The sequence below is a fragment of the Vipera ursinii genome, assembly GCF_947247035.1.
Source record: "Vipera ursinii genome assembly, chromosome: 5".
NCBI classification, from domain to species: Eukaryota; Metazoa; Chordata; class Lepidosauria; order Squamata; family Viperidae; genus Vipera; species Vipera ursinii.
Window position 1 is genome coordinate 88927122 of NC_139518.1, and position 27862 is coordinate 88954983.

The window sequence follows — 27862 nt, forward strand, 5'->3', positions numbered from 1 at the left end:
GTAGTGCGGGCCGGATTCAATCATGTGGCGGGCCATTTGTGGCCCGTGGGCCTTGTGTTTGACATGTCTGATTTAAGACTTCCAAAGTGAAAATGAATAGCAGAGGGGATAGAGGACATCCTTACCTTGTGCCTTTCCTTATTTCAAAGCTTTCAGTACAATCTCCGTTCACAATCACTTTGGCACTTTCTTTACTATTGCTAAGCACATTGATTTGTGCTTTAGATTGTAAGCCACCCTGAGTCTTCGGAGAAGGGCGGGACATAAATGGGATCAAATAAATAAATAAATAAATAAATAAATAAATAAATAAATAAATAAATAAATACTATATACCGTATTTTCCGGCGTATAAGACGACAGGGTGTATAAGATGACCCCCCAACTTTTGAGATGATTTTCAAGATTTTTCGTCTTATATGCCGGAAAATCAGCGAGCCCCGGAAGGCACGCCCTCCCCTCTCACTGTGGAGGAAGCAGGGCAGGCTGGCATCTGACGGGAGCAATCCTTAGCAGCCGGGGAGTGCGCGCGTGTGCAGGACTGCCCTGCCGGCTCCCGCCCGACGCTCTTCCCTCTTGAGGCAGCATCCCCGAGGACTCCTTATAGCACATTTTCCTAACAAATGCAACATATAACCTGGGCTATCTCTGCAAGGAGACATCAGATCTGCAAAACTCATGGTTTATTGTTCTTTGCTGAGCCGGGGGAACATGAATATGTGTTTGTTTTTCGAATTTGAGCTCTATCTACAATGGGCACTTTTCATGCTATAAATTTTTCCTAACAAATACAACATATAACATGGGCTAACACCGCAAGGAGACATCAGATCTGCCAAACTCATGATTTTTTTCTTCTTCGCTGAGCTGGGGGAACAAAAATATGTGTTTGTTTTTCGAATTTGAGCTCTATCTGCAATGGGCACTTTTCATGCTATAAGCAGTTTTTCCTAACAAATGCAAGATATAACATGGGCTATCTCCGCAAGGAGACATCAGATCTGCAAAACTCATGGTTTTTTGGTCTTCGGTGAGCCGGGGGAACTTGAATATGTATTTGTTTTTCGAATTTGAGCTCTATCTGCAATGGGCACTTTTCATGCTATAAACAGTTTTTCCTAACAAATGCAAGATATAACATGGGCTATCTCCGCAAGGAGACATCAGAACTGCAAAACGCATGGTTTTTTGTTCTTCGGGGAGGAGGGGGAACATGAATACGTGTTTGTTTTTTGAATTTGAGCTCTATCTGCAAAGGGCACTTTTCTTGCTAAAAGCAGTTTTTCCTAACAAATGCAAGATATAACATGGGCTATCTCCGCAAGGAGACATCAGAACTGCAAAACGCATGGTTTTTTGTTCTTCGGGGAGGTGGGGGAACATGAATACGTGTTTGTTTTTCGAATTTGAGCTCTATCTGCAAAGGGCACTTGTCTTGCTATAAGCAGTTTTTCCTAACAAATGCAAAATATAACATGGGCTATCTCCGCAAGGAGACATCAGATTTGCATAACTCATGGTTTTTTGGTCTTTGGTGAGCCGGGGGAACATGAATATGTGTTTGTTTTTCGAATTTGAGCTCTATCTGCAAAGGGCACTTTTCTTGCTAAAAGCAGTTTTTCCTAACAAATGCAAGATATAACATGGGCTATCTCCGCAAGGAGACATCAGATCTGCATAACTCATGGTTTTTTGGTCTTCGGTGAGCCGGGGGAACATGAATACGTGTTTGTTTTTCGAATTTGAACTCTATCTGCAAAGGGCACTTTTCTTGCTAAAAGCAGTTTTTCCTAACAAATGCAAGATATAACATGGGCTATCTCCGCAAGGAGACATCAGATCTGCAAAACTCATGGTTTTTTGCTCTTCGGTGAGCCGGGGGAACATGAATATGTGTTTGTTTTTCGAATTTGAGCTCTATCTGCAATGGGCACTTTTCATGCTATAAACAGTTTTTACTAACAAATGCAAGATATAACATGGGCTATCTCCGCAAGGAGACATCAGAACTGCAAAACGCATGGTTTTTTGGTCTTCAGGGAGGTTGGGGAACATGAATACATGTTTGTTTTTCGAATTTGAGCTCTATCTGCAAAGGGCACTTTTCATGCTATAAGCAGTTTTTCCTAACAAATGCAAGATATAACATGGGCTATCTCCGCAAGGAGACATCAGATCTGTAAAACTCATGGTTTTTTGGTCTTCGGTGAGCCGGGGGAACATGAATATGTGTTTCTTTTTCGAATTTGAGCTCTATCTGCACTTTTTTTCCTATAAGCAGTTTTTCCTAACAAATGCAAGATATAACATGGGCTATCTCCGCAAGGAGACATCAGATCTGCATAACTGATGGTTTTTTGGTCTTCGGTGAGCCAGGGGAACATGAATATGTGTTTGTTTTTCGAATTTGAGCTCTATCTGCAAAGGGCACTTTTCTTGCTAAAAGCAGTTTTTCCTAACAAATGCAAGATATAACATGGGCTATCTCCGCAAGGAGACATCAGATCTGCATAACTCATGGTTTTTTGGTCTTCGGAGAGCCGGGGGAACATGAATATGTGTTTGTTTTTCGAATTTGAGCTCTATCTGCAAAGGGCACTTTTCTTGCTAAAAGCAGTTTTTCCTAACAAATGCAAGATATAACATGGGCTATCTCCGCAAGGAGACATCAGATCTGCATAACTCATGGTTTTTTGTTCTTCGGGGAGGTGGGGGAACATGAATACGTGTTTGTTTTTCGAATTTGAGCTCTATCTGCAAAGGGCACTTTTCTTGCTAGAAGCAGTTTTTCCTAACAAATGCAAGATATAACATGGGCTATCTCCGCAAGGAGACATCAGATCTGCAAAACTCATGGTTTTTTGGTCTTCGGTGAGCCGGGGGAACATGAATATGTGTTTGTTTTTCGAATTTGAGCTCTATCTGCAATGGGCACTTTTCATGCTATAAACAGTTTTTACTAACAAATGCAAGATATAACATGGGCTATCTCCGCAAGGAGACATCAGAACTGCAAAACGCATGGTTTTTTGGTCTTCCGGGAGGTTGGGGAACATGAATACATGTTTGTTTTTCGAATTTGACCTCTATCTGCAAAGGGCACTTTTCATGCTATAAGCAGTTTTTCCTAACAAATGCAAGATATAACATGGGCTATCTCCGCAAGGAGACATCAGATCTACATAACTCATGGTTTTTTGGTCTTCGGTGAGCGAGGGGAACATGAATATGTGTTTGTTTTTCGAATTTGAGCTCTATCTGCAAAGGGCACTTTTCTTGCTAAAAGCAGTTTTTCCTAACAAATGCAAGATATAACATGGGCTATCTCCGCAAGGAGACATCAGATCTGCATAACTCATGGTTTTTTGGTCTTCGGTGAGAGAGGGGAACATGAATATGTGTTTGTTTTTCGAATTTGAGCTCTATCTGCAAAGGGCACTTTTCTTGCTAAAAGCAGTTTTTCCTAACAAATGCAAGATATAACATGGGCTATCTCCGCAAGGAGACATCAGATCTGCATAACTCATGGTTTTTTTGGTCTTCGGTGAGCCAGGGGAACATGAATATGTGTTTGTTTTTCGAATTTGAGCTCTATCTGCAAAGGGCACTTTTCTTGCTAAAAGCAGTTTTTCCTAACAAATGCAAGATATAACATGGGCTATCTCCGCAAGGAGACATCAGATCTGCATAACTCATGGTTTTTTGGTCTTCGGTGAGCCGGGGGAACATGAATATGTGTTTGTTTTTCGAATTTGAGCTCTATTTGCAAAGGGCACTTTTCATGCTAAAAGCAGTTTTTCCTAACAAATGCAAGATATAACATGGGCTATCTCCGCAAGGAGACATCAGATCTGCATAACTCATGGTTTTTTGGTCTTCGGTGAGCCGGGGGAACATGAATATGTGTTTGTTTTTCGAATTTGAGCTCTATCTGCAAAGGGCACTTTTCTTGCTAAAATCAGTTTTTCCTAACAAATGCAAGATATAACATGGGCTATCTCCGCAAGGAGACATCAGATCTACATAACTCATGGTTTTTTGGTCTTCGGTGAGCGAGGGGAACATGAATATGTGTTTGTTTTTCGAATTTGAGCTCTATCTGCAAAGGGCACTTTTCTTGCTAAAAGCAGTTTTTCCTAACAAATGCAAGATATAACATGGGCTATCTCCGCAAGGAGACATCAGATCTGCATAACTCATGGTTTTTTGGTCTTCGGTGAGCGAGGGGAACATGAATATGTGTTTGTTTTTCGAATTTGAGCTCTATCTGCAAAGGGCACTTTTCTTGCTAAAAGCAGTTTTTCCTAACAAATGCAAGATATAACATGGGCTATCTCCGCAAGGAGACATCAGATCTGCATAACTCATGGTTTTTTGGTCTTCGGTGAGCGAGGGGAACATGAAAATGTGTTTGTTTTTCGAATTTGAGCTCTATCTGCAAAGGGCACTTTTCTTGCTAAAAGCAGTTTTTCCTAACAAATGCAAGATATAACATGGGCTATCTCCGCAAGGAGACATCAGATCTGCATAACTCATGGTTTTTTGGTCTTCGGTGAGCCGGGGGAACATGAATATGTGTTTGTTTTTCGAATTTGAGCTCTATCTGCAAAGGGCACTTTTCTTGCTAAAAGCAGTTTTTCCTAACAAATGCAAGATATAACATGGGCTATCTCCGCAAGGAGACATCAGATCTACATAACTCATGGTTTTTTGGTCTTCGGTGAGCGAGGGGAACATGAATATGTGTTTGTTTTTCGAATTTGAGCTCTATCTGCAAAGGGCACTTTTCTTGCTAAAAGCAGTTTTTCCTAACAAATGCAAGATATAACATGGGCTATCTCCGCAAGGAGACATCAGATCTGCATAACTCATGGTTTTTTGGTCTTCGGTGAGCGAGGGGAACATGAATACGTGTTTGTTTTTTGAATTTGAGCTCTATCTGCAAAGGGCACTTTTCTTGCTAAAAGCAGTTTTTCCTAACAAATGCAAGATATAACATGGGCTATCTCCGCAAGGAGACATCAGAACTGCAAAACGCATGGTTTTTTGTTCTTCGGGGAGGTGGGGGAACATGAATACGTGTTTGTTTTTCGAATTTGAGCTCTATCTGCAAAGGGCACTTGTCTTGCTATAAGCAGTTTTTCCTAACAAATGCAAAATATAACATGGGCTATCTCCGCAAGGAGACATCAGATTTGCATAACTCATGGTTTTTTGGTCTTTGGTGAGCCGGGGGAACATGAATATGTGTTTGTTTTTCGAATTTGAGCTCTATCTGCAAAGGGCACTTTTCTTGCTAAAAGCAGTTTTTCCTAACAAATGCAAGATATAACATGGGCTATCTCCGCAAGGAGACATCAGATCTGCATAACTCATGGTTTTTTGGTCTTCGGTGAGCCGGGGGAACATGAATACGTGTTTGTTTTTCGAATTTGAACTCTATCTGCAAAGGGCACTTTTCTTGCTAAAAGCAGTTTTTCCTAACAAATGCAAGATATAACATGGGCTATCTCCGCAAGGAGACATCAGATCTGCAAAACTCATGGTTTTTTGCTCTTCGGTGAGCCGGGGGAACATGAATATGTGTTTGTTTTTCGAATTTGAGCTCTATCTGCAATGGGCACTTTTCATGCTATAAACAGTTTTTACTAACAAATGCAAGATATAACATGGGCTATCTCCGCAAGGAGACATCAGAACTGCAAAACGCATGGTTTTTTGGTCTTCAGGGAGGTTGGGGAACATGAATACATGTTTGTTTTTCGAATTTGAGCTCTATCTGCAAAGGGCACTTTTCATGCTATAAGCAGTTTTTCCTAACAAATGCAAGATATAACATGGGCTATCTCCGCAAGGAGACATCAGATCTGTAAAACTCATGGTTTTTTGGTCTTCGGTGAGCCGGGGGAACATGAATATGTGTTTCTTTTTCGAATTTGAGCTCTATCTGCACTTTTTTTCCTATAAGCAGTTTTTCCTAACAAATGCAAGATATAACATGGGCTATCTCCGCAAGGAGACATCAGATCTGCATAACTGATGGTTTTTTGGTCTTCGGTGAGCCAGGGGAACATGAATATGTGTTTGTTTTTCGAATTTGAGCTCTATCTGCAAAGGGCACTTTTCTTGCTAAAAGCAGTTTTTCCTAACAAATGCAAGATATAACATGGGCTATCTCCGCAAGGAGACATCAGATCTGCATAACTCATGGTTTTTTGGTCTTCGGAGAGCCGGGGGAACATGAATATGTGTTTGTTTTTCGAATTTGAGCTCTATCTGCAAAGGGCACTTTTCTTGCTAAAAGCAGTTTTTCCTAACAAATGCAAGATATAACATGGGCTATCTCCGCAAGGAGACATCAGATCTGCATAACTCATGGTTTTTTGTTCTTCGGGGAGGTGGGGGAACATGAATACGTGTTTGTTTTTCGAATTTGAGCTCTATCTGCAAAGGGCACTTTTCTTGCTAGAAGCAGTTTTTCCTAACAAATGCAAGATATAACATGGGCTATCTCCGCAAGGAGACATCAGATCTGCAAAACTCATGGTTTTTTGGTCTTCGGTGAGCCGGGGGAACATGAATATGTGTTTGTTTTTCGAATTTGAGCTCTATCTGCAATGGGCACTTTTCATGCTATAAACAGTTTTTACTAACAAATGCAAGATATAACATGGGCTATCTCCGCAAGGAGACATCAGAACTGCAAAACGCATGGTTTTTTGGTCTTCCGGGAGGTTGGGGAACATGAATACATGTTTGTTTTTCGAATTTGACCTCTATCTGCAAAGGGCACTTTTCATGCTATAAGCAGTTTTTCCTAACAAATGCAAGATATAACATGGGCTATCTCCGCAAGGAGACATCAGATCTACATAACTCATGGTTTTTTGGTCTTCGGTGAGCGAGGGGAACATGAATATGTGTTTGTTTTTCGAATTTGAGCTCTATCTGCAAAGGGCACTTTTCTTGCTAAAAGCAGTTTTTCCTAACAAATGCAAGATATAACATGGGCTATCTCCGCAAGGAGACATCAGATCTGCATAACTCATGGTTTTTTGGTCTTCGGTGAGAGAGGGGAACATGAATATGTGTTTGTTTTTCGAATTTGAGCTCTATCTGCAAAGGGCACTTTTCTTGCTAAAAGCAGTTTTTCCTAACAAATGCAAGATATAACATGGGCTATCTCCGCAAGGAGACATCAGATCTGCATAACTCATGGTTTTTTTGGTCTTCGGTGAGCCAGGGGAACATGAATATGTGTTTGTTTTTCGAATTTGAGCTCTATCTGCAAAGGGCACTTTTCTTGCTAAAAGCAGTTTTTCCTAACAAATGCAAGATATAACATGGGCTATCTCCGCAAGGAGACATCAGATCTGCATAACTCATGGTTTTTTGGTCTTCGGTGAGCCGGGGGAACATGAATATGTGTTTGTTTTTCGAATTTGAGCTCTATTTGCAAAGGGCACTTTTCATGCTAAAAGCAGTTTTTCCTAACAAATGCAAGATATAACATGGGCTATCTCCGCAAGGAGACATCAGATCTGCATAACTCATGGTTTTTTGGTCTTCGGTGAGCCGGGGGAACATGAATATGTGTTTGTTTTTCGAATTTGAGCTCTATCTGCAAAGGGCACTTTTCTTGCTAAAATCAGTTTTTCCTAACAAATGCAAGATATAACATGGGCTATCTCCGCAAGGAGACATCAGATCTACATAACTCATGGTTTTTTGGTCTTCGGTGAGCGAGGGGAACATGAATATGTGTTTGTTTTTCGAATTTGAGCTCTATCTGCAAAGGGCACTTTTCTTGCTAAAAGCAGTTTTTCCTAACAAATGCAAGATATAACATGGGCTATCTCCGCAAGGAGACATCAGATCTGCATAACTCATGGTTTTTTGGTCTTCGGTGAGCGAGGGGAACATGAATATGTGTTTGTTTTTCGAATTTGAGCTCTATCTGCAAAGGGCACTTTTCTTGCTAAAAGCAGTTTTTCCTAACAAATGCAAGATATAACATGGGCTATCTCCGCAAGGAGACATCAGATCTGCATAACTCATGGTTTTTTGGTCTTCGGTGAGCGAGGGGAACATGAAAATGTGTTTGTTTTTCGAATTTGAGCTCTATCTGCAAAGGGCACTTTTCTTGCTAAAAGCAGTTTTTCCTAACAAATGCAAGATATAACATGGGCTATCTCCGCAAGGAGACATCAGATCTGCATAACTCATGGTTTTTTGGTCTTCGGTGAGCCGGGGGAACATGAATATGTGTTTGTTTTTCGAATTTGAGCTCTATCTGCAAAGGGCACTTTTCTTGCTAAAAGCAGTTTTTCCTAACAAATGCAAGATATAACATGGGCTATCTCCGCAAGGAGACATCAGATCTACATAACTCATGGTTTTTTGGTCTTCGGTGAGCGAGGGGAACATGAATATGTGTTTGTTTTTCGAATTTGAGCTCTATCTGCAAAGGGCACTTTTCTTGCTAAAAGCAGTTTTTCCTAACAAATGCAAGATATAACATGGGCTATCTCCGCAAGGAGACATCAGATCTGCATAACTCATGGTTTTTTGGTCTTCGGTGAGCGAGGGGAACATGAATATGTGTTTGTTTTTCGAATTTGAGCTCTATCTGCAAAGGGCACTTTTCTTGCTAAAAGCAGTTTTTCCTAACAAATGCAAGATATAACATGGGCTATCTCCGCAAGGAGACATCAGATCTGCATAACTCATGTTTTTTTGGTCTTCGGTGAGCCGGGGGAACATGAATATGTGTTTGTTTTTCGAATTTGAGCTCTATCTGCAAAGGGCACTTTTCTTGCTAAAAGCAGTTTTTCCTAACAAATGCAAGATATAACATGGGCTATCTCCGCAAGGAGACATCAGATCTGCATAACTCATGGTTTTTTGGTCTTCGGTGAGCCGGGGGAACATGAATATGTGTTTGTTTTTCGAATTTGAGCTCTATCTGCAAAGGGCACTTTTCTTGCTAAAAGCAGTTTTTCCTAACAAATGCAAGATATAACATGGGCTATCTCCGCAAGGAGACATCAGATCTGCATAACTCATGGTTTTTTGGTCTTCGGTGAGCCGGGGGAACATGAATATGTGTTTGTTTTTCGAATTTGAGCTCTATCTGCAAAGGGCACTTTTCTTGCTAAAAGCAGTTTTTCCTAACAAATGCAAGATATAACATGGGCTATCTCCGCAAGGAGACATCAGATCTGCATAACTCATGGTTTTTTGGTCTTCGGTGAGCGAGGGGAACATGAAAATGTGTTTGTTTTTCGAATTTGAGCTCTATCTGCAAAGGGCACTTTTCTTGCTAAAAGCAGTTTTTCCTAACAAATGCAAGATATAACATGGGCTATCTCCGCAAGGAGACATCAGATCTGCATAACTCATGGTTTTTTGGTCTTCGGTGAGCCGGGGGAACATGAATATGTGTTTGTTTTTCGAATTTGAGCTCTATCTGCAAAGGGCACTTTTCTTGCTAAAAGCAGTTTTTCCTAACAAATGCAAGATATAACATGGGCTATCTCCGCAAGGAGACATCAGATCTGCATAACTCATGGTTTTTTAGTCTTCGGTGAGCGAGGGGAACATGAAAATGTGTTTGTTTTTCGAATTTGAGCTCTATCTGCAAAGGGCACTTTTCTTGCTAAAAGCAGTTTTTCCTAACAAATGCAAGATATAACATGGGCTATCTCCGCAAGGAGACATCAGATCTGCATAACTCATGGTTTTTTGGTCTTCGGTGAGCCGGGGGAACATGAATATGTGTTTGTTTTTCGAATTTGAGCTCTATCTGCAAAGGGCACTTTTCTTGCTAAAAGCAGTTTTTCCTAACAAATGCAAGATATAACATGGGCTATCTCCGCAAGGATACATCAGATCTACATAACTCATGGTTTTTTGGTCTTCGGTGAGCGAGGGGAACATGAATATGTGTTTGTTTTTCGAATTTGAGCTCTATCTGCAAAGGGCACTTTTCTTGCTAAAAGCAGTTTTTCCTAACAAATGCAAGATATAACATGGGCTATCTCCGCAAGGAGACATCAGATCTGCATAACTCATGGTTTTTTGGTCTTCGGTGAGCGAGGGGAACATGAATATGTGTTTGTTTTTCGAATTTGAGCTCTATCTGCAAAGGGCACTTTTCTTGCTAAAAGCAGTTTTTCCTAACAAATGCAAGATATAACATGGGCTATCTCCGCAAGGAGACATCAGATCTGCATAACTCATGGTTTTTTGGTCTTCGGTGAGCCGGGGGAACATGAATATGTGTTTGTTTTTCGAATTTGAGCTCTATCTGCAAAGGGCACTTTTCTTGCTAAAAGCAGTTTTTCCTAACAAATGCAAGATATAACATGGGCTATCTCCGCAAGGAGACATCAGATCTGCATAACTCATGGTTTTTTGGTCTTCGGTGAGCGAGGGGAACATGAAAATGTGTTTGTTTTTCGAATTTGAGCTCTATCTGCAAAGGGCACTTTTCTTGCTAAAAGCAGTTTTTCCTAACAAATGCAAGATATAACATGGGCTATCTCCGCAAGGAGACATCAGATCTGCATAACTCATGGTTTTTTTGGTCTTCGGTGAGCCGGGGGAACATGAATATGTGTTTGTTTTTCGAATTTGAGCTCTATCTGCAAAGGGCACTTTTCTTGCTAAAAGCAGTTTTTCCTAACAAATGCAAGATATAACATGGGCTATCTCCGTAAGGAGACATCAGATCTGCATAACTCATGGTTTTTTGGTCTTCGGTGAGCCGGGGGAACATGAATATGTGTTTGTTTTTCGAATTTGAGCTCTATCTGCAAAGGGCACTTTTCATGCTAAAAGCAGTTTTTCCTAACAAATGCAAGATATAACATGGGCTATCTCCGCAAGGAGACATCAGATCTGCATAACTCATGGTTTTTTGGTCTTCGGTGAGCTGGGGGAACATGAATATGTGTTTGTTTTTCGAATTTGAGCTCTATCTGCAAAGGGCACTTTTCTTGCTAAAATCAGTTTTTCCTAACAAATGCAAGATATAACATGGGCTATCTCCGCAAGGAGACATCAGATCTACATAACTCATGGTTTTTTGGTCTTCGGTGAGCGAGGGGAACATGAATATGTGTTTGTTTTTCGAATTTGAGCTCTATCTGCAAAGGGCACTTTTCTTGCTAAAAGCAGTTTTTCCTAACAAATGCAAGATATAACATGGGCTATCTCCGCAAGGAGACATCAGATCTGCATAACTCATGGTTTTTTGGTCTTCGGTGAGCGAGGGGAACATGAATATGTGTTTGTTTTTCGAATTTGAGCTCTATCTGCAAAGGGCACTTTTCTTGCTAAAAGCAGTTTTTCCTAACAAATGCAAGATATAACATGGGCTATCTCCGCAAGGAGACATCAGATCTGCATAACTCATGGTTTTTTGGTCTTCGGTGAGCCGGGGGAACATGAATATGTGTTTGTTTTTCGAATTTGAGCTCTATCTGCAAAGGGCACTTTTCTTGCTAAAATCAGTTTTTCCTAACAAATGCAAGATATAACATGGGCTATCTCCGCAAGGAGACATCAGATCTGCATAACTCATGGTTTTTTGGTCTTCGGTGAGCGAGGGGAACATGAATATGTGTTTGTTTTTCGAATTTGAGCTCTATCTGCAAAGGGCACTTTTCTTGCTAAAAGCAGTTTTTCCTAACAAATGCAAGATATAACATGGGCTATCTCCGCAAGGAGACATCAGATCTGCATAACTCATGGTTTTTTGGTCTTCGGTGAGCCGGGGGAACATGAATATGTGTTTGTTTTTCGAATTTGAGCTCTATCTGCAAAGGGCACTTTTCTTGCTAAAAGCAGTTTTTCCTAACAAATGCAAGATATAACATGGGCTATCTCCGCAAGGAGACATCAGATCTGCATAACTCATGGTTTTTTGGTCTTCGGTGAGCCGGGGGAACATGAATATGTGTTTGTTTTTCGAATTTGAGCTCTATCTGCAAAGGGCACTTTTCTTGCTAAAAGCAGTTTTTCCTAACAAATGCAAGATATAACATGGGCTATCTCCGCAAGGAGACATCAGATCTGCATAACTCATGGTTTTTTGGTCTTCGGTGAGCGAGGGGAACATGAAAATGTGTTTGTTTTTCGAATTTGAGCTCTATCTGCAAAGGGCACTTTTCTTGCTAAAAGCAGTTTTTCCTAACAAATGCAAGATATAACATGGGATATCTCCGCAAGGAGACATCAGATCTGCATAACTCATGGTTTTTTGGTCTTCGGTGAGCCGGGGGAACATGAATATGTGTTTGTTTTTCGAATTTGAGCTCTATCTGCAAAGGGCACTTTTCTTGCTAAAAGCAGTTTTTCCTAACAAATGCAAGATATAACATGGGCTATCTCCGCAAGGAGACATCAGATCTGCATAACTCATGGTTTTTTGGTCTTCGGTGAGCCGGGGGAGCATGAATATGTGTTTGTTTTTCGAATTTGAGCTCTATCTGCAAAGGGCACTTTTCTTGCTAAAAGCAGTTTTTCCTAACAAATGCAAGATATAACATGGGCTATCTCCGCAAGGAGACATCAGATCTACATAACTCATGGTTTTTTGGTCTTCGGTGAGCCGGGGGAACATGAATATGTGTTTGTTTTTCGAATTTGAGCTCTATCTGCAAAGGGCACTTTTCTTGCTAAAAGCAGTTTTTCCTAACAAATGCAAGATATAACATGGGCTATCTCCGCAAGGAGACATCAGATCTGCATAACTCATGGTTTTTTGGTCTTCGGTGAGCGAGGGGAACATGAAAATGTGTTTGTTTTTCGAATTTGAGCTCTATATGCAAAGGGCACTTTTCTTGCTAAAAGCAGTTTTTCCTAACAAATGCAAGATATAACATGGGCTATCTCCGCAAGGAGACATCAGATCTGCATAACTCATGGTTTTTTTGGTCTTCGGTGAGCCGGGGGAACATGAATATGTGTTTGTTTTTCGAATTTGAGCTCTATCTGCAAAGGGCACTTTTCTTGCTAAAAGCAGTTTTTCCTAACAAATGCAAGATATAACATGGGCTATCTCCGCAAGGAGACATCAGATCTGCATAACTCATGGTTTTTTGGTCTTCGGTGAGCCGGGGGAACATGAATATGTGTTTGTTTTTCGAATTTGAGCTCTATCTGCAAAGGGCACTTTTCATGCTAAAAGCAGTTTTTCCTAACAAATGCAAGATATAACATGGGCTATCTCCGCAAGGAGACATCAGATCTGCATAACTCATGGTTTTTTGGTCTTCGGTGAGCCGGGGGAACATGAATATGTGTTTGTTTTTCGAATTTGAGCTCTATCTGCAAAGGGCACTTTTCTTGCTAAAATCAGTTTTTCCTAAGAAATGCAAGATATAACATGGGCTATCTCCGCAAGGAGACATCAGATCTACATAACTCATGGTTTTTTGGTCTTCGGTGAGCAAGGGGAACATGAATATGTGTTTGTTTTTTGAATTTGAGCTCTATCTGCAAAGGGCACTTTTCTTGCTAAAAGCAGTTTTTCCTAACAAATGCAAGATATAACATGGGCTATCTCCGCAAGGAGACATCAGATCTGCATAACTCATGGTTTTTTGGTCTTCGGTGAGCGAGGGGAACATGAATATGTGTTTGTTTTTCGAATTTGAGCTCTATCTGCAAAGGGCACATTTCTTGCTAAAAGCAGTTTTTCCTAACAAATGCAAGATATAACATGGGCTATCTCCGCAAGGAGACATCAGATCTGCATAACTCATGGTTTTTTGGTCTTCGGTGAGCCGGGGGAACATGAATATGTGTTTGTTTTTCGAATTTGAGCTCTATCTGCAAAGGGCACTTTTCTTGCTAAAAGCAGTTTTTCCTAACAAATGCAAGATATAACATGGGCTATCTCCGCAAGGAGACATCAGATCTGCATAACTCATGGTTTTTTGGTCTTCGGTGAGCCGGGGGAACATGAATATGTGTTTGTTTTTCGAATTTGAGCTCTATCTGCAAAGGGCACTTTTCTTGCTAAAAGCAGTTTTTCCTAACAAATGCAAGATATAACATGGGCTATCTCCGCAAGGAGACATCAGATCTGCATAACTCATGGTTTTTTGGTCTTCGGTGAGCGAGGGGAACATGAAAATGTGTTTGTTTTTCGAATTTGAGCTCTATCTGCAAAGGGCACTTTTCTTGCTAAAAGCAGTTTTTCCTAACAAATGCAAGATATAACATGGGCTATCTCCGCAAGGAGACATCAGATCTGCATAACTCATGGTTTTTTGGTCTTCGGTGAGCCGGGGGAACATGAATATGTGTTTGTTTTTCGAATTTGAGCTCTATCTGCAAAGGGCACTTTTCTTGCTAAAAGCAGTTTTTCCTAACAAATGCAAGATATAACATGGGCTATCTCCGCAAGGAGACATCAGATCTGCATAACTCATGGTTTTTTGGTCTTCGGTGAGCCGGGGGAACATGAATATGTCTTTGTTTTTTGAATTTGAGCTCTATCTGCAAAGGGCACTTTTCTTGCTAAAAGCAGTTTTTCCTAACAAATGCAAGATATAACATGGGCTATCTCTGCAAGGAGACATCAGATCTGCATAACTCATGGTTTTTTGGTCTTCGGTGAGCGAGGGGAACATGAATATGTGTTTGTTTTTCGAATTTGAGCTCTATCTGCAAAGGGCACTTTTCTTGCTAAAAGCAGTTTTTCCTAACAAATGCAAGATATAACATGGGCTATCTCCGCAAGGAGACATCAGATCTGCATAACTCATGGTTTTTTGGTCTTCGGTGAGCCGGGGGAACATGAATATGTGTTTGTTTTTCGAATTTGAGCTCTATCTGCAAAGGGCACTTTTCTTGCTAAAAGCAGTTTTTCCTAACAAATGCAAGATATAACATGGGCTATCTCCGCAAGGAGACATCAGATCTGCATAACTCATGGTTTTTTGGTCTTCGGTGAGCCGGGGGAACATGAATATGTGTTTGTTTTTCGAATTTGAGCTCTATCTGCAAAGGGCACTTTTCTTGCTAAAAGCAGTTTTTCCTAACAAATGCAAGATATAACATGGGCTATCTCCGCAAGGAGACATCAGATCTGCATAACTCATGGTTTTTTGGTCTTCGGTGAGCGAGGGGAACATGAAAATGTGTTTGTTTTTCGAATTTGAGCTCTATCTGCAAAGGGCACTTTTCTTGCTAAAAGCAGTTTTTCCTAACAAATGCAAGATATAACATGGGCTATCTCCGCAAGGAGACATCAGATCTGCATAACTCATGGTTTTTTGGTCTTCGGTGAGCCGGGGGAACATGAATATGTGTTTGTTTTTCGAATTTGACCTCTATATGCAAAGGGCACTTTTCTTGCTAAAAGCAGTTTTTCCTAACAAATGCAAGATATAACATGGGCTATCTCCGCAAGGAGACATCAGATCTGCATAACTCATGGTTTTTTGGTCTTCGGTGAGCCGGGGGAACATGAATATGCCTTTGTTTTTCGAATTTGAGCTCTATCTGCAAAGGGCACTTTTCTTGCTAAAAGCAGTTTTTCCTAACAAATGCAAGATATAACATGGGCTATCTCCGCAAGGAGACATCAGATCTACATAACTCATGGTTTTTTGGTCTTCGGTGAGCGAGGGGAACATGAATATGTGTTTGTTTTTCGAATTTGAGCTCTATCTGCAAAGGGCACTTTTCTTGCTAAAAGCAGTTTTTCCTAACAAATGCAAGATATAACATGGGCTATCTCCGCAAGGAGACATCAGATCTGCATAACTCATGGTTTTTTGGTCTTCGGTGAGCGAGGGGAACATGAATATGTGTTTGTTTTTCGAATTTGAGCTCTATCTGCAAAGGGCACTTTTCTTGCTAAAAGCAGTTTTTCCTAACAAATGCAAGATATAACATGGGCTATCTCCGCAAGGAGACATCAGATCTGCATAACTCATGGTTTTTTGGTCTTCGGTGAGCGAGGGGAACATGAAAATGTGTTTGTTTTTCGAATTTGAGCTCTATCTGCAAAGGGCACTTTTCTTGCTAAAAGCAGTTTTTCCTAACAAATGCAAGATATAACATGGGCTATCTCCGCAAGGAGACATCAGATCTGCATAACTCATGGTTTTTTTGGTCTTCGGTGAGCCGGGGGAACATGAATATGTGTTTGTTTTTTGAATTTGAGCTCTATCTGCAAAGGGCACTTTTCTTGCTAAAAGCAGTTTTTCCTAACAAATGCAAGATATAACATGGGCTATCTCCGCAAGGAGACATCAGATCTGCATAACTCATGGTTTTTTGGTCTTCGGTGAGCCGGGGGAACATGAATATGTGTTTGTTTTTCGAATTTGAGCTCTATCTGCAAAGGGCACTTTTCTTGCTAAAAGCAGTTTTTCCTAACAAATGCAAGATATAACATGGGCTATCTCCGCAAGGAGACATCAGATCTGCATAACTCATGGTTTTTTGGTCTTCGGTGAGCGAGGGGAACATGAATATGTGTTTGTTTTTCGAATTTGAGCTCTATCTGCAAAGGGCACTTTTCTTGCTAAAAGCAGTTTTTCCTAACAAATGCAAGATATAACATGGGCTATCTCCGCAAGGAGACATCAGATCTGCATAACTCATGGTTTTTTGGTCTTCGGTGAGCCGGGGGAACATGAATATGTGTTTGTTTTTCGAATTTGAGCTCTATCTGCAAAGGGCACTTTTCTTGCTAAAATCAGTTTTTCCTAACAAATGCAAGATATAACATGGGCTATCTCCGCAAGGAGACATCAGATCTGCATAACTCATGGTTTTTTGGTCTTCGGTGAGCGAGGGGAACATGAATATGTGTTTGTTTTTCGAATTTGAGCTCTATCTGCAAAGGGCACTTTTCTTGCTAAAAGCAGTTTTTCCTAACAAATGCAAGATATAACATGGGCTATCTCCGCAAGGAGACATCAGATCTGCATAACTCATGGTTTTTTGGTCTTCGGTGAGCCGGGGGAACATGAATATGTGTTTGTTTTTCGAATTTGAGCTCTATCTGCAAAGGGCACTTTTCTTGCTAAAAGCAGTTTTTCCTAACAAATGCAAGATATAACATGGGCTATCTCCGCAAGGAGACATCAGATCTGCATAACTCATGGTTTTTTGGTCTTCGGTGAGCCGGGGGAACATGAATATGTGTTTGTTTTTCGAATTTGAGCTCTATCTGCAAAGGGCACTTTTCTTGCTAAAAGCAGTTTTTCCTAACAAATGCAAGATATAACATGGGCTATCTCCGCAAGGAGACATCAGATCTGCATAACTCATGGTTTTTTGGTCTTCGGTGAGCGAGGGGAACATGAAAATGTGTTTGTTTTTCGAATTTGAGCTCTATCTGCAAAGGGCACTTTTCTTGCTAAAAGCAGTTTTTCCTAACAAATGCAAGATATAACATGGGCTATCTCCGCAAGGAGACATCAGATCTGCATAACTCATGGTTTTTTGGTCTTCGGTGAGCCGGGGGAACATGAATATGTGTTTCTTTTTCGAATTTGAGCTCTATCTGCACTTTTTTTCCTATAAGCAGTTTTTCCTAACAAATGCAAGATATAACATGGGCTATCTCCGCAAGGAGACATCAGATCTGCATAACTGATGGTTTTTTGGTCTTCGGTGAGCCAGGGGAACATGAATATGTGTTTGTTTTTCGAATTTGAGCTCTATCTGCAAAGGGCACTTTTCTTGCTAAAAGCAGTTTTTCCTAACAAATGCAAGATATAACATGGGCTATCTCCGCAAGGAGACATCAGATCTGCATAACTCATGGTTTTTTGGTCTTCGGAGAGCCGGGGGAACATGAATATGTGTTTGTTTTTCGAATTTGAGCTCTATCTGCAAAGGGCACTTTTCTTGCTAAAAGCAGTTTTTCCTAACAAATGCAAGATATAACATGGGCTATCTCCGCAAGGAGACATCAGATCTGCATAACTCATGGTTTTTTGTTCTTCGGGGAGGTGGGGGAACATGAATACGTGTTTGTTTTTCGAATTTGAGCTCTATCTGCAAAGGGCACTTTTCTTGCTAGAAGCAGTTTTTCCTAACAAATGCAAGATATAACATGGGCTATCTCCGCAAGGAGACATCAGATCTGCAAAACTCATGGTTTTTTGGTCTTCGGTGAGCCGGGGGAACATGAATATGTGTTTGTTTTTCGAATTTGAGCTCTATCTGCAATGGGCACTTTTCATGCTATAAACAGTTTTTACTAACAAATGCAAGATATAACATGGGCTATCTCCGCAAGGAGACATCAGAACTGCAAAACGCATGGTTTTTTGGTCTTCCGGGAGGTTGGGGAACATGAATACATGTTTGTTTTTCGAATTTGACCTCTATCTGCAAAGGGCACTTTTCATGCTATAAGCAGTTTTTCCTAACAAATGCAAGATATAACATGGGCTATCTCCGCAAGGAGACATCAGATCTACATAACTCATGGTTTTTTGGTCTTCGGTGAGCGAGGGGAACATGAATATGTGTTTGTTTTTCGAATTTGAGCTCTATCTGCAAAGGGCACTTTTCTTGCTAAAAGCAGTTTTTCCTAACAAATGCAAGATATAACATGGGCTATCTCCGCAAGGAGACATCAGATCTGCATAACTCATGGTTTTTTGGTCTTCGGTGAGAGAGGGGAACATGAATATGTGTTTGTTTTTCGAATTTGAGCTCTATCTGCAAAGGGCACTTTTCTTGCTAAAAGCAGTTTTTCCTAACAAATGCAAGATATAACATGGGCTATCTCCGCAAGGAGACATCAGATCTGCATAACTCATGGTTTTTTTGGTCTTCGGTGAGCCAGGGGAACATGAATATGTGTTTGTTTTTCGAATTTGAGCTCTATCTGCAAAGGGCACTTTTCTTGCTAAAAGCAGTTTTTCCTAACAAATGCAAGATATAACATGGGCTATCTCCGCAAGGAGACATCAGATCTGCATAACTCATGGTTTTTTGGTCTTCGGTGAGCCGGGGGAACATGAATATGTGTTTGTTTTTCGAATTTGAGCTCTATTTGCAAAGGGCACTTTTCATGCTAAAAGCAGTTTTTCCTAACAAATGCAAGATATAACATGGGCTATCTCCGCAAGGAGACATCAGATCTGCATAACTCATGGTTTTTTGGTCTTCGGTGAGCGAGGGGAACATGAATATGTGTTTGTTTTTCGAATTTGAGCTCTATCTGCAAAGGGCACTTTTCTTGCTAAAATCAGTTTTTCCTAACAAATGCAAGATATAACATGGGCTATCTCCGCAAGGAGACATCAGATCTGCATAACTCATGTTTTTTTGGTCTTCGGTGAGCCGGGGGAACATGAATATGTGTTTGTTTTTCGAATTTGAGCTCTATCTGCAAAGGGCACTTTTCTTGCTAAAAGCAGTTTTTCCTAACAAATGCAAGATATAACATGGGCTATCTCCGCAAGGAGACATCAGATCTGCATAACTCATGGTTTTTTGGTCTTCGGTGAGCCGGGGGAACATGAATATGTGTTTGTTTTTCGAATTTGAGCTCTATCTGCAAAGGGCACTTTTCTTGCTAAAAGCAGTTTTTCCTAACAAATGCAAGATATAACATGGGCTATCTCCGCAAGGAGACATCAGATCTGCATAACTCATGGTTTTTTGGTCTTCGGTGAGCCGGGGGAACATGAATATGTGTTTGTTTTTCGAATTTGAGCTCTATCTGCAAAGGGCACTTTTCTTGCTAAAAGCAGTTTTTCCTAACAAATGCAAGATATAACATGGGCTATCTCCGCAAGGAGACATCAGATCTGCATAACTCATGGTTTTTTGGTCTTCGGTGAGCGAGGGGAACATGAAAATGTGTTTGTTTTTCGAATTTGAGCTCTATCTGCAAAGGGCACTTTTCTTGCTAAAAGCAGTTTTTCCTAACAAATGCAAGATATAACATGGGCTATCTCCGCAAGGAGACATCAGATCTGCATAACTCATGGTTTTTTGGTCTTCGGTGAGCCGGGGGAACATGAATATGTGTTTGTTTTTCGAATTTGAGCTCTATCTGCAAAGGGCACTTTTCTTGCTAAAAGCAGTTTTTCCTAACAAATGCAAGATATAACATGGGCTATCTCCGCAAGGAGACATCAGATCTGCATAACTCATGGTTTTTTAGTCTTCGGTGAGCGAGGGGAACATGAAAATGTGTTTGTTTTTCGAATTTGAGCTCTATCTGCAAAGGGCACTTTTCTTGCTAAAAGCAGTTTTTCCTAACAAATGCAAGATATAACATGGGCTATCTCCGCAAGGAGACATCAGATCTGCATAACTCATGGTTTTTTGGTCTTCGGTGAGCCGGGGGAACATGAATATGTGTTTGTTTTTCGAATTTGAGCTCTATCTGCAAAGGGCACTTTTCTTGCTAAAAGCAGTTTTTCCTAACAAATGCAAGATATAACATGGGCTATCTCCGCAAGGATACATCAGATCTACATAACTCATGGTTTTTTGGTCTTCGGTGAGCGAGGGGAACATGAATATGTGTTTGTTTTTCGAATTTGAGCTCTATCTGCAAAGGGCACTTTTCTTGCTAAAAGCAGTTTTTCCTAACAAATGCAAGATATAACATGGGCTATCTCCGCAAGGAGACATCAGATCTGCATAACTCATGGTTTTTTGGTCTTCGGTGAGCGAGGGGAACATGAATATGTGTTTGTTTTTCGAATTTGAGCTCTATCTGCAAAGGGCACTTTTCTTGCTAAAAGCAGTTTTTCCTAACAAATGCAAGATATAACATGGGCTATCTCCGCAAGGAGACATCAGATCTGCATAACTCATGGTTTTTTGGTCTTCGGTGAGCCGGGGGAACATGAATATGTGTTTGTTTTTCGAATTTGAGCTCTATCTGCAAAGGGCACTTTTCTTGCTAAAAGCAGTTTTTCCTAACAAATGCAAGATATAACATGGGCTATCTCCGCAAGGAGACATCAGATCTGCATAACTCATGGTTTTTTGGTCTTCGGTGAGCGAGGGGAACATGAAAATGTGTTTGTTTTTCGAATTTGAGCTCTATCTGCAAAGGGCACTTTTCTTGCTAAAAGCAGTTTTTCCTAACAAATGCAAGATATAACATGGGCTATCTCCGCAAGGAGACATCAGATCTGCATAACTCATGGTTTTTTTGGTCTTCGGTGAGCCGGGGGAACATGAATATGTGTTTGTTTTTCGAATTTGAGCTCTATCTGCAAAGGGCACTTTTCTTGCTAAAAGCAGTTTTTCCTAACAAATGCAAGATATAACATGGGCTATCTCCGTAAGGAGACATCAGATCTGCATAACTCATGGTTTTTTGGTCTTCGGTGAGCCGGGGGAACATGAATATGTGTTTGTTTTTCGAATTTGAGCTCTATCTGCAAAGGGCACTTTTCATGCTAAAAGCAGTTTTTCCTAACAAATGCAAGATATAACATGGGCTATCTCCGCAAGGAGACATCAGATCTGCATAACTCATGGTTTTTTGGTCTTCGGTGAGCTGGGGGAACATGAATATGTGTTTGTTTTTCGAATTTGAGCTCTATCTCCAAAGGGCACTTTTCTTGCTAAAATCAGTTTTTCCTAACAAATGCAAGATATAACATGGGCTATCTCCGCAAGGAGACATCAGATCTACATAACTCATGGTTTTTTGGTCTTCGGTGAGCGAGGGGAACATGAATATGTGTTTGTTTTTCGAATTTGAGCTCTATCTGCAAAGGGCACTTTTCTTGCTAAAAGCAGTTTTTCCTAACAAATGCAAGATATAACATGGGCTATCTCCGCAAGGAGACATCAGATCTGCATAACTCATGGTTTTTTGGTCTTCGGTGAGCGAGGGGAACATGAATATGTGTTTGTTTTTCGAATTTGAGCTCTATCTGCAAAGGGCACTTTTCTTGCTAAAAGCAGTTTTTCCTAACAAATGCAAGATATAACATGGGCTATCTCCGCAAGGAGACATCAGATCTGCATAACTCATGGTTTTTTGGTCTTCGGTGAGCCGGGGGAACATGAATATGTGTTTGTTTTTCGAATTTGAGCTCTATCTGCAAAGGGCACTTTTCTTGCTAAAATCAGTTTTTCCTAACAAATGCAAGATATAACATGGGCTATCTCCGCAAGGAGACATCAGATCTGCATAACTCATGGTTTTTTGGTCTTCGGTGAGCGAGGGGAACATGAATATGTGTTTGTTTTTCGAATTTGAGCTCTATCTGCAAAGGGCACTTTTCTTGCTAAAAGCAGTTTTTCCTAACAAATGCAAGATATAACATGGGCTATCTCCGCAAGGAGACATCAGATCTGCATAACTCATGGTTTTTTGGTCTTCGGTGAGCCGGGGGAACATGAATATGTGTTTGTTTTTCGAATTTGAGCTCTATCTGCAAAGGGCACTTTTCTTGCTAAAAGCAGTTTTTCCTAACAAATGCAAGATATAACATGGGCTATCTCCGCAAGGAGACATCAGATCTGCATAACTCATGGTTTTTTGGTCTTCGGTGAGCCGGGGGAACATGAATATGTGTTTGTTTTTTGAATTTGAGCTCTATCTGCAAAGGGCACTTTTCTTGCTAAAAGCAGTTTTTCCTAACAAATGCAAGATATAACATGGGCTATCTCCGCAAGGAGACATCAGATCTGCATAACTCATGGTTTTTTGGTCTTCGGTGAGCGAGGGGAACATGAAAATGTGTTTGTTTTTCTAATTTGAGCTCTATCTGCAAAGGGCACTTTTCTTGCTAAAAGCAGTTTTTCCTAACAAATGCAAGATATAACATGGGATATCTCCGCAAGGAGACATCAGATCTGCATAACTCATGGTTTTTTGGTCTTCGGTGAGCCGGGGGAACATGAATATGTGTTTGTTTTTCGAATTTGAGCTCTATCTGCAAAGGGCACTTTTCTTGCTAAAAGCAGTTTTTCCTAACAAATGCAAGATATAACATGGGCTATCTCCGCAAGGAGACATCAGATCTGCATAACTCATGGTTTTTTGGTCTTCGGTGAGCCGGGGGAGCATGAATATGTGTTTGTTTTTCGAATTTGAGCTCTATCTGCAAAGGGCACTTTTCTTGCTAAAAGCAGTTTTTCCTAACAAATGCAAGATATAACATGGGCTATCTCCGCAAGGAGACATCAGATCTACATAACTCATGGTTTTTTGGTCTTCGGTGAGCGAGGGGAACATGAATATGTGTTTGTTTTTCGAATTTGAGCTCTATCTGCAAAGGGCACTTTTCTTGCTAAAAGCAGTTTTTCCTAACAAATGCAAGATATAACATGGGCTATCTCCGCAAGGAGACATCAGATCTGCATAACTCATGGTTTTTTGGTCTTCGGTGAGCGAGGGGGAACATGAATATGTGTTTGTTTTTCGAATTTGAGCTCTATCTGCAAAGGGCACTTTTCTTGCTAAAAGCAGTTTTTCCTAACAAATGCAAGATATAACATGGGCTATCTCCGCAAGGAGACATCAGATCTGCATAACTCATGGTTTTTTGGTCTTCGGTGAGCCGGGGGAACATGAATATGTGTTTGTTTTTCGAATTTGAGCTCTATCTGCAAAGGGCACTTTTCTTGCTAAAAGCAGTTTTTCCTAACAAATGCAAGATATAACATGGGCTATCTCCGCAAGGAGACATCAGATCTGCATAACTCATGGTTTTTTGGTCTTCGGTGAGCGAGGGGAACATGAAAATGTGTTTGTTTTTCGAATTTGAGCTCTATATGCAAAGGGCACTTTTCTTGCTAAAAGCAGTTTTTCCTAACAAATGCAAGATATAACATGGGCTATCTCCGCAAGGAGACATCAGATCTGCATAACTCATGGTTTTTTTGGTCTTCGGTGAGCCGGGGGAACATGAATATGTGTTTGTTTTTCGAATTTGAGCTCTATCTGCAAAGGGCACTTTTCTTGCTAAAAGCAGTTTTTCCTAACAAATGCAAGATATAACATGGGCTATCTCCGCAAGGAGACATCAGATCTGCATAACTCATGGTTTTTTGGTCTTCGGTGAGCCGGGGGAACATGAATATGTGTTTGTTTTTCGAATTTGAGCTCTATCTGCAAAGGGCACTTTTCATGCTAAAAGCAGTTTTTCCTAACAAATGCAAGATATAACATGGGCTATCTCCGCAAGGAGACATCAGATCTGCATAACTCATGGTTTTTTGGTCTTCGGTGAGCCGGGGGAACATGAATATGTGTTTGTTTTTCGAATTTGAGCTCTATCTGCAAAGGGCACTTTTCTTGCTAAAATCAGTTTTTCCTAAGAAATGCAAGATATAACATGGGCTATCTCCGCAAGGAGACATCAGATCTACATAACTCATGGTTTTTTGGTCTTCGGTGAGCAAGGGGAACATGAATATGTGTTTGTTTTTTTGAATTTGAGCTCTATCTGCAAAGGGCACTTTTCTTGCTAAAAGCAGTTTTTCCTAACAAATGCAAGATATAACATGGGCTATCTCCGCAAGGAGACATCAGATCTGCATAACTCATGGTTTTTTGGTCTTCGGTGAGCGAGGGGAACATGAATATGTGTTTGTTTTTCGAATTTGAGCTCTATCTGCAAAGGGCACATTTCTTGCTAAAAGCAGTTTTTCCTAACAAATGCAAGATATAACATGGGCTATCTCCGCAAGGAGACATCAGATCTGCATAACTCATGGTTTTTTGGTCTTCGGTGAGCCGGGGGAACATGAATATGTGTTTGTTTTTCGAATTTGAGCTCTATCTGCAAAGGGCACTTTTCTTGCTAAAAGCAGTTTTTCCTAACAAATGCAAGATATAACATGGGCTATCTCCGCAAGGAGACATCAGATCTGCATAACTCATGGTTTTTTGGTCTTCGGTGAGCCGGGGGAACATGAATATGTGTTTGTTTTTCGAATTTGAGCTCTATCTGCAAAGGGCACTTTTCTTGCTAAAAGCAGTTTTTCCTAACAAATGCAAGATATAACATGGGCTATCTCCGCAAGGAGACATCAGATCTGCATAACTCATGGTTTTTTGGTCTTCGGTGAGCCGGGGGAACATGAATATGTGTTTGTTTTTCGAATTTGAGCTCTATCTGCAAAGGGCACTTTTCTTGCTAAAAGCAGTTTTTCCTAACAAATGCAAGATATAACATGGGCTATCTCCGCAAGGAGACATCAGATCTGCATAACTCATGGTTTTTTGGTCTTCGGTGAGCCGGGGGAACATGAATATGTCTTTGTTTTTGAATTTGAGCTCTATCTGCAAAGGGCACTTTTCTTGCTAAAAGCAGTTTTTCCTAACAAATGCAAGATATAACATGGGCTATCTCTGCAAGGAGACATCAGATCTGCATAACTCATGGTTTTTTGGTCTTCGGTGAGCGAGGGGAACATGAATATGTGTTTGTTTTTCGAATTTGAGCTCTATCTGCAAAGGGCACTTTCTTGCTAAAAGCAGTTTTTCCTAACAAATGCAAGATATAACATGGGCTATCTCCGCAAGGAGACATCAGATCTGCATAACTCATGGTTTTTTGGTCTTCGGTGAGCCGGGGGAACATGAATATGTGTTTGTTTTTCGAATTTGAGCTCTATCTGCAAAGGGCACTTTTCTTGCTAAAAGCAGTTTTTCCTAACAAATGCAAGATATAACATGGGCTATCTCCGCAAGGAGACATCAGATCTGCATAACTCATGGTTTTTTGGTCTTCGGTGAGCCGGGGGAACATGAATATGTGTTTGTTTTTCGAATTTGAGCTCTATCTGCAAAGGGCACTTTTCTTGCTAAAAGCAGTTTTTCCTAACAAATGCAAGATATAACATGGGCTATCTCCGCAAGGAGACATCAGATCTGCATAACTCATGGTTTTTTGGTCTTCGGTGAGCGAGGGGAACATGAAAATGTGTTTGTTTTTCGAATTTGAGCTCTATCTGCAAAGGGCACTTTTCTTGCTAAAAGCAGTTTTTCCTAACAAATGCAAGATATAACATGGGCTATCTCCGCAAGGAGACATCAGATCTGCATAACTCATGGTTTTTTGGTCTTCGGTGAGCCGGGGGAACATGAATATGTGTTTGTTTTTCGAATTTGAGCTCTATCTGCAAAGGGCACTTTTCTTGCTAAAAGCAGTTTTTCCTAACAAATGCAAGATATAACATGGGCTATCTCCGCAAGGAGACATCAGATCTGCATAACTCATGGTTTTTTGGTCTTCGGTGAGCCGGGGGAACATGAATATGCCTTTGTTTTTCGAATTTGAGCTCTATCTGCAAAGGGCACTTTTCTTGCTAAAAGCAGTTTTTCCTAACAAATGCAAGATATAACATGGGCTATCTCCGCAAGGAGACATCAGATCTACATAACTCATGGTTTTTTGGTCTTCGGTGAGCGAGGGGAACATGAATATGTGTTTGTTTTTCGAATTTGAGCTCTATCTGCAAAGGGCACTTTTCTTGCTAAAAGCAGTTTTTCCTAACAAATGCAAGATATAACATGGGCTATCTCCGCAAGGAGACATCAGATCTGCATAACTCATGGTTTTTTGGTCTTCGGTGAGCGAGGGGAACATGAATATGTGTTTGTTTTTCGAATTTGAGCTCTATCTGCAAAGGGCACTTTTCTTGCTAAAAGCAGTTTTTCCTAACAAATGCAAGATATAACATGGGCTATCTCCGCAAGGAGACATCAGATCTGCATAACTCATGGTTTTTTGGTCTTCGGTGAGCGAGGGGAACATGAAAATGTGTTTGTTTTTCGAATTTGAGCTCTATCTGCAAAGGGCACTTTTCTTGCTAAAAGCAGTTTTTCCTAACAAATGCAAGATATAACATGGGCTATCTCCGCAAGGAGACATCAGATCTGCATAACTCATGGTTTTTTGGTCTTCGGTGAGCCGGGGGAACATGAATATGTGTTTGTTTTTCGAATTTGAGCTCTATCTGCAAAGGGCACTTTTCTTGCTAAAAGCAGTTTTTCCTAACAAATGCAAGATATAACATGGGCTATCTCCGCAAGGAGACATCAGATCTGCATAACTCATGGTTTTTTGGTCTTCGGTGAGCCGGGGGAACATGAATATGTGTTTGTTTTTCGAATTTGAGCTCTATCTGCAAAGGGCACTTTTCTTGCTAAAAGCAGTTTTTCCTAACAAATGCAAGATATAACATGGGCTATCTCCGCAAGGAGACATCAGATCTGCATAACTCATGGTTTTTTGGTCTTCGGTGAGCGAGGGGAACATGAAAATGTGTTTGTTTTTCGAATTTGAGCTCTATCTGCAAAGGGCACTTTTCTTGCTAAAAGCAGTTTTTCCTAACAAATGCAAGATATAACATGGGCTATCTCCGCAAGGAGACATCAGATCTGCATAACTCATGGTTTTTTGGTCTTCGGTGAGCCGGGGGAACATGAATATGTGTTTGTTTTTCGAATTTGAGCTCTATATGCAAAGGGCACTTTTCTTGCTAAAAGCAGTTTTTCCTAACAAATGCAAGATATAACATGGGCTATCTCCGCAAGGAGACATCAGATCTGCATAACTCATGGTTTTTTGGTCTTCGGTGAGCCGGGGGAACATGAATATGCCTTTGTTTTTCGAATTTGAGCTCTATCTGCAAAGGGCACTTTTCTTGCTAAAAGCAGTTTTTCCTAACAAATGCAAGATATAACATGGGCTATCTCCGCAAGGAGACATCAGATCTACATAACTCATGGTTTTTTGGTCTTCGGTGAGCGAGGGGAACATGAATATGTGTTTGTTTTTCGAATTTGAGCTCTATCTGCAAAGGGCACTTTTCTTGCTAAAAGCAGTTTTTCCTAACAAATGCAAGATATAACATGGGGCTATCTCCGCAAGGAGAC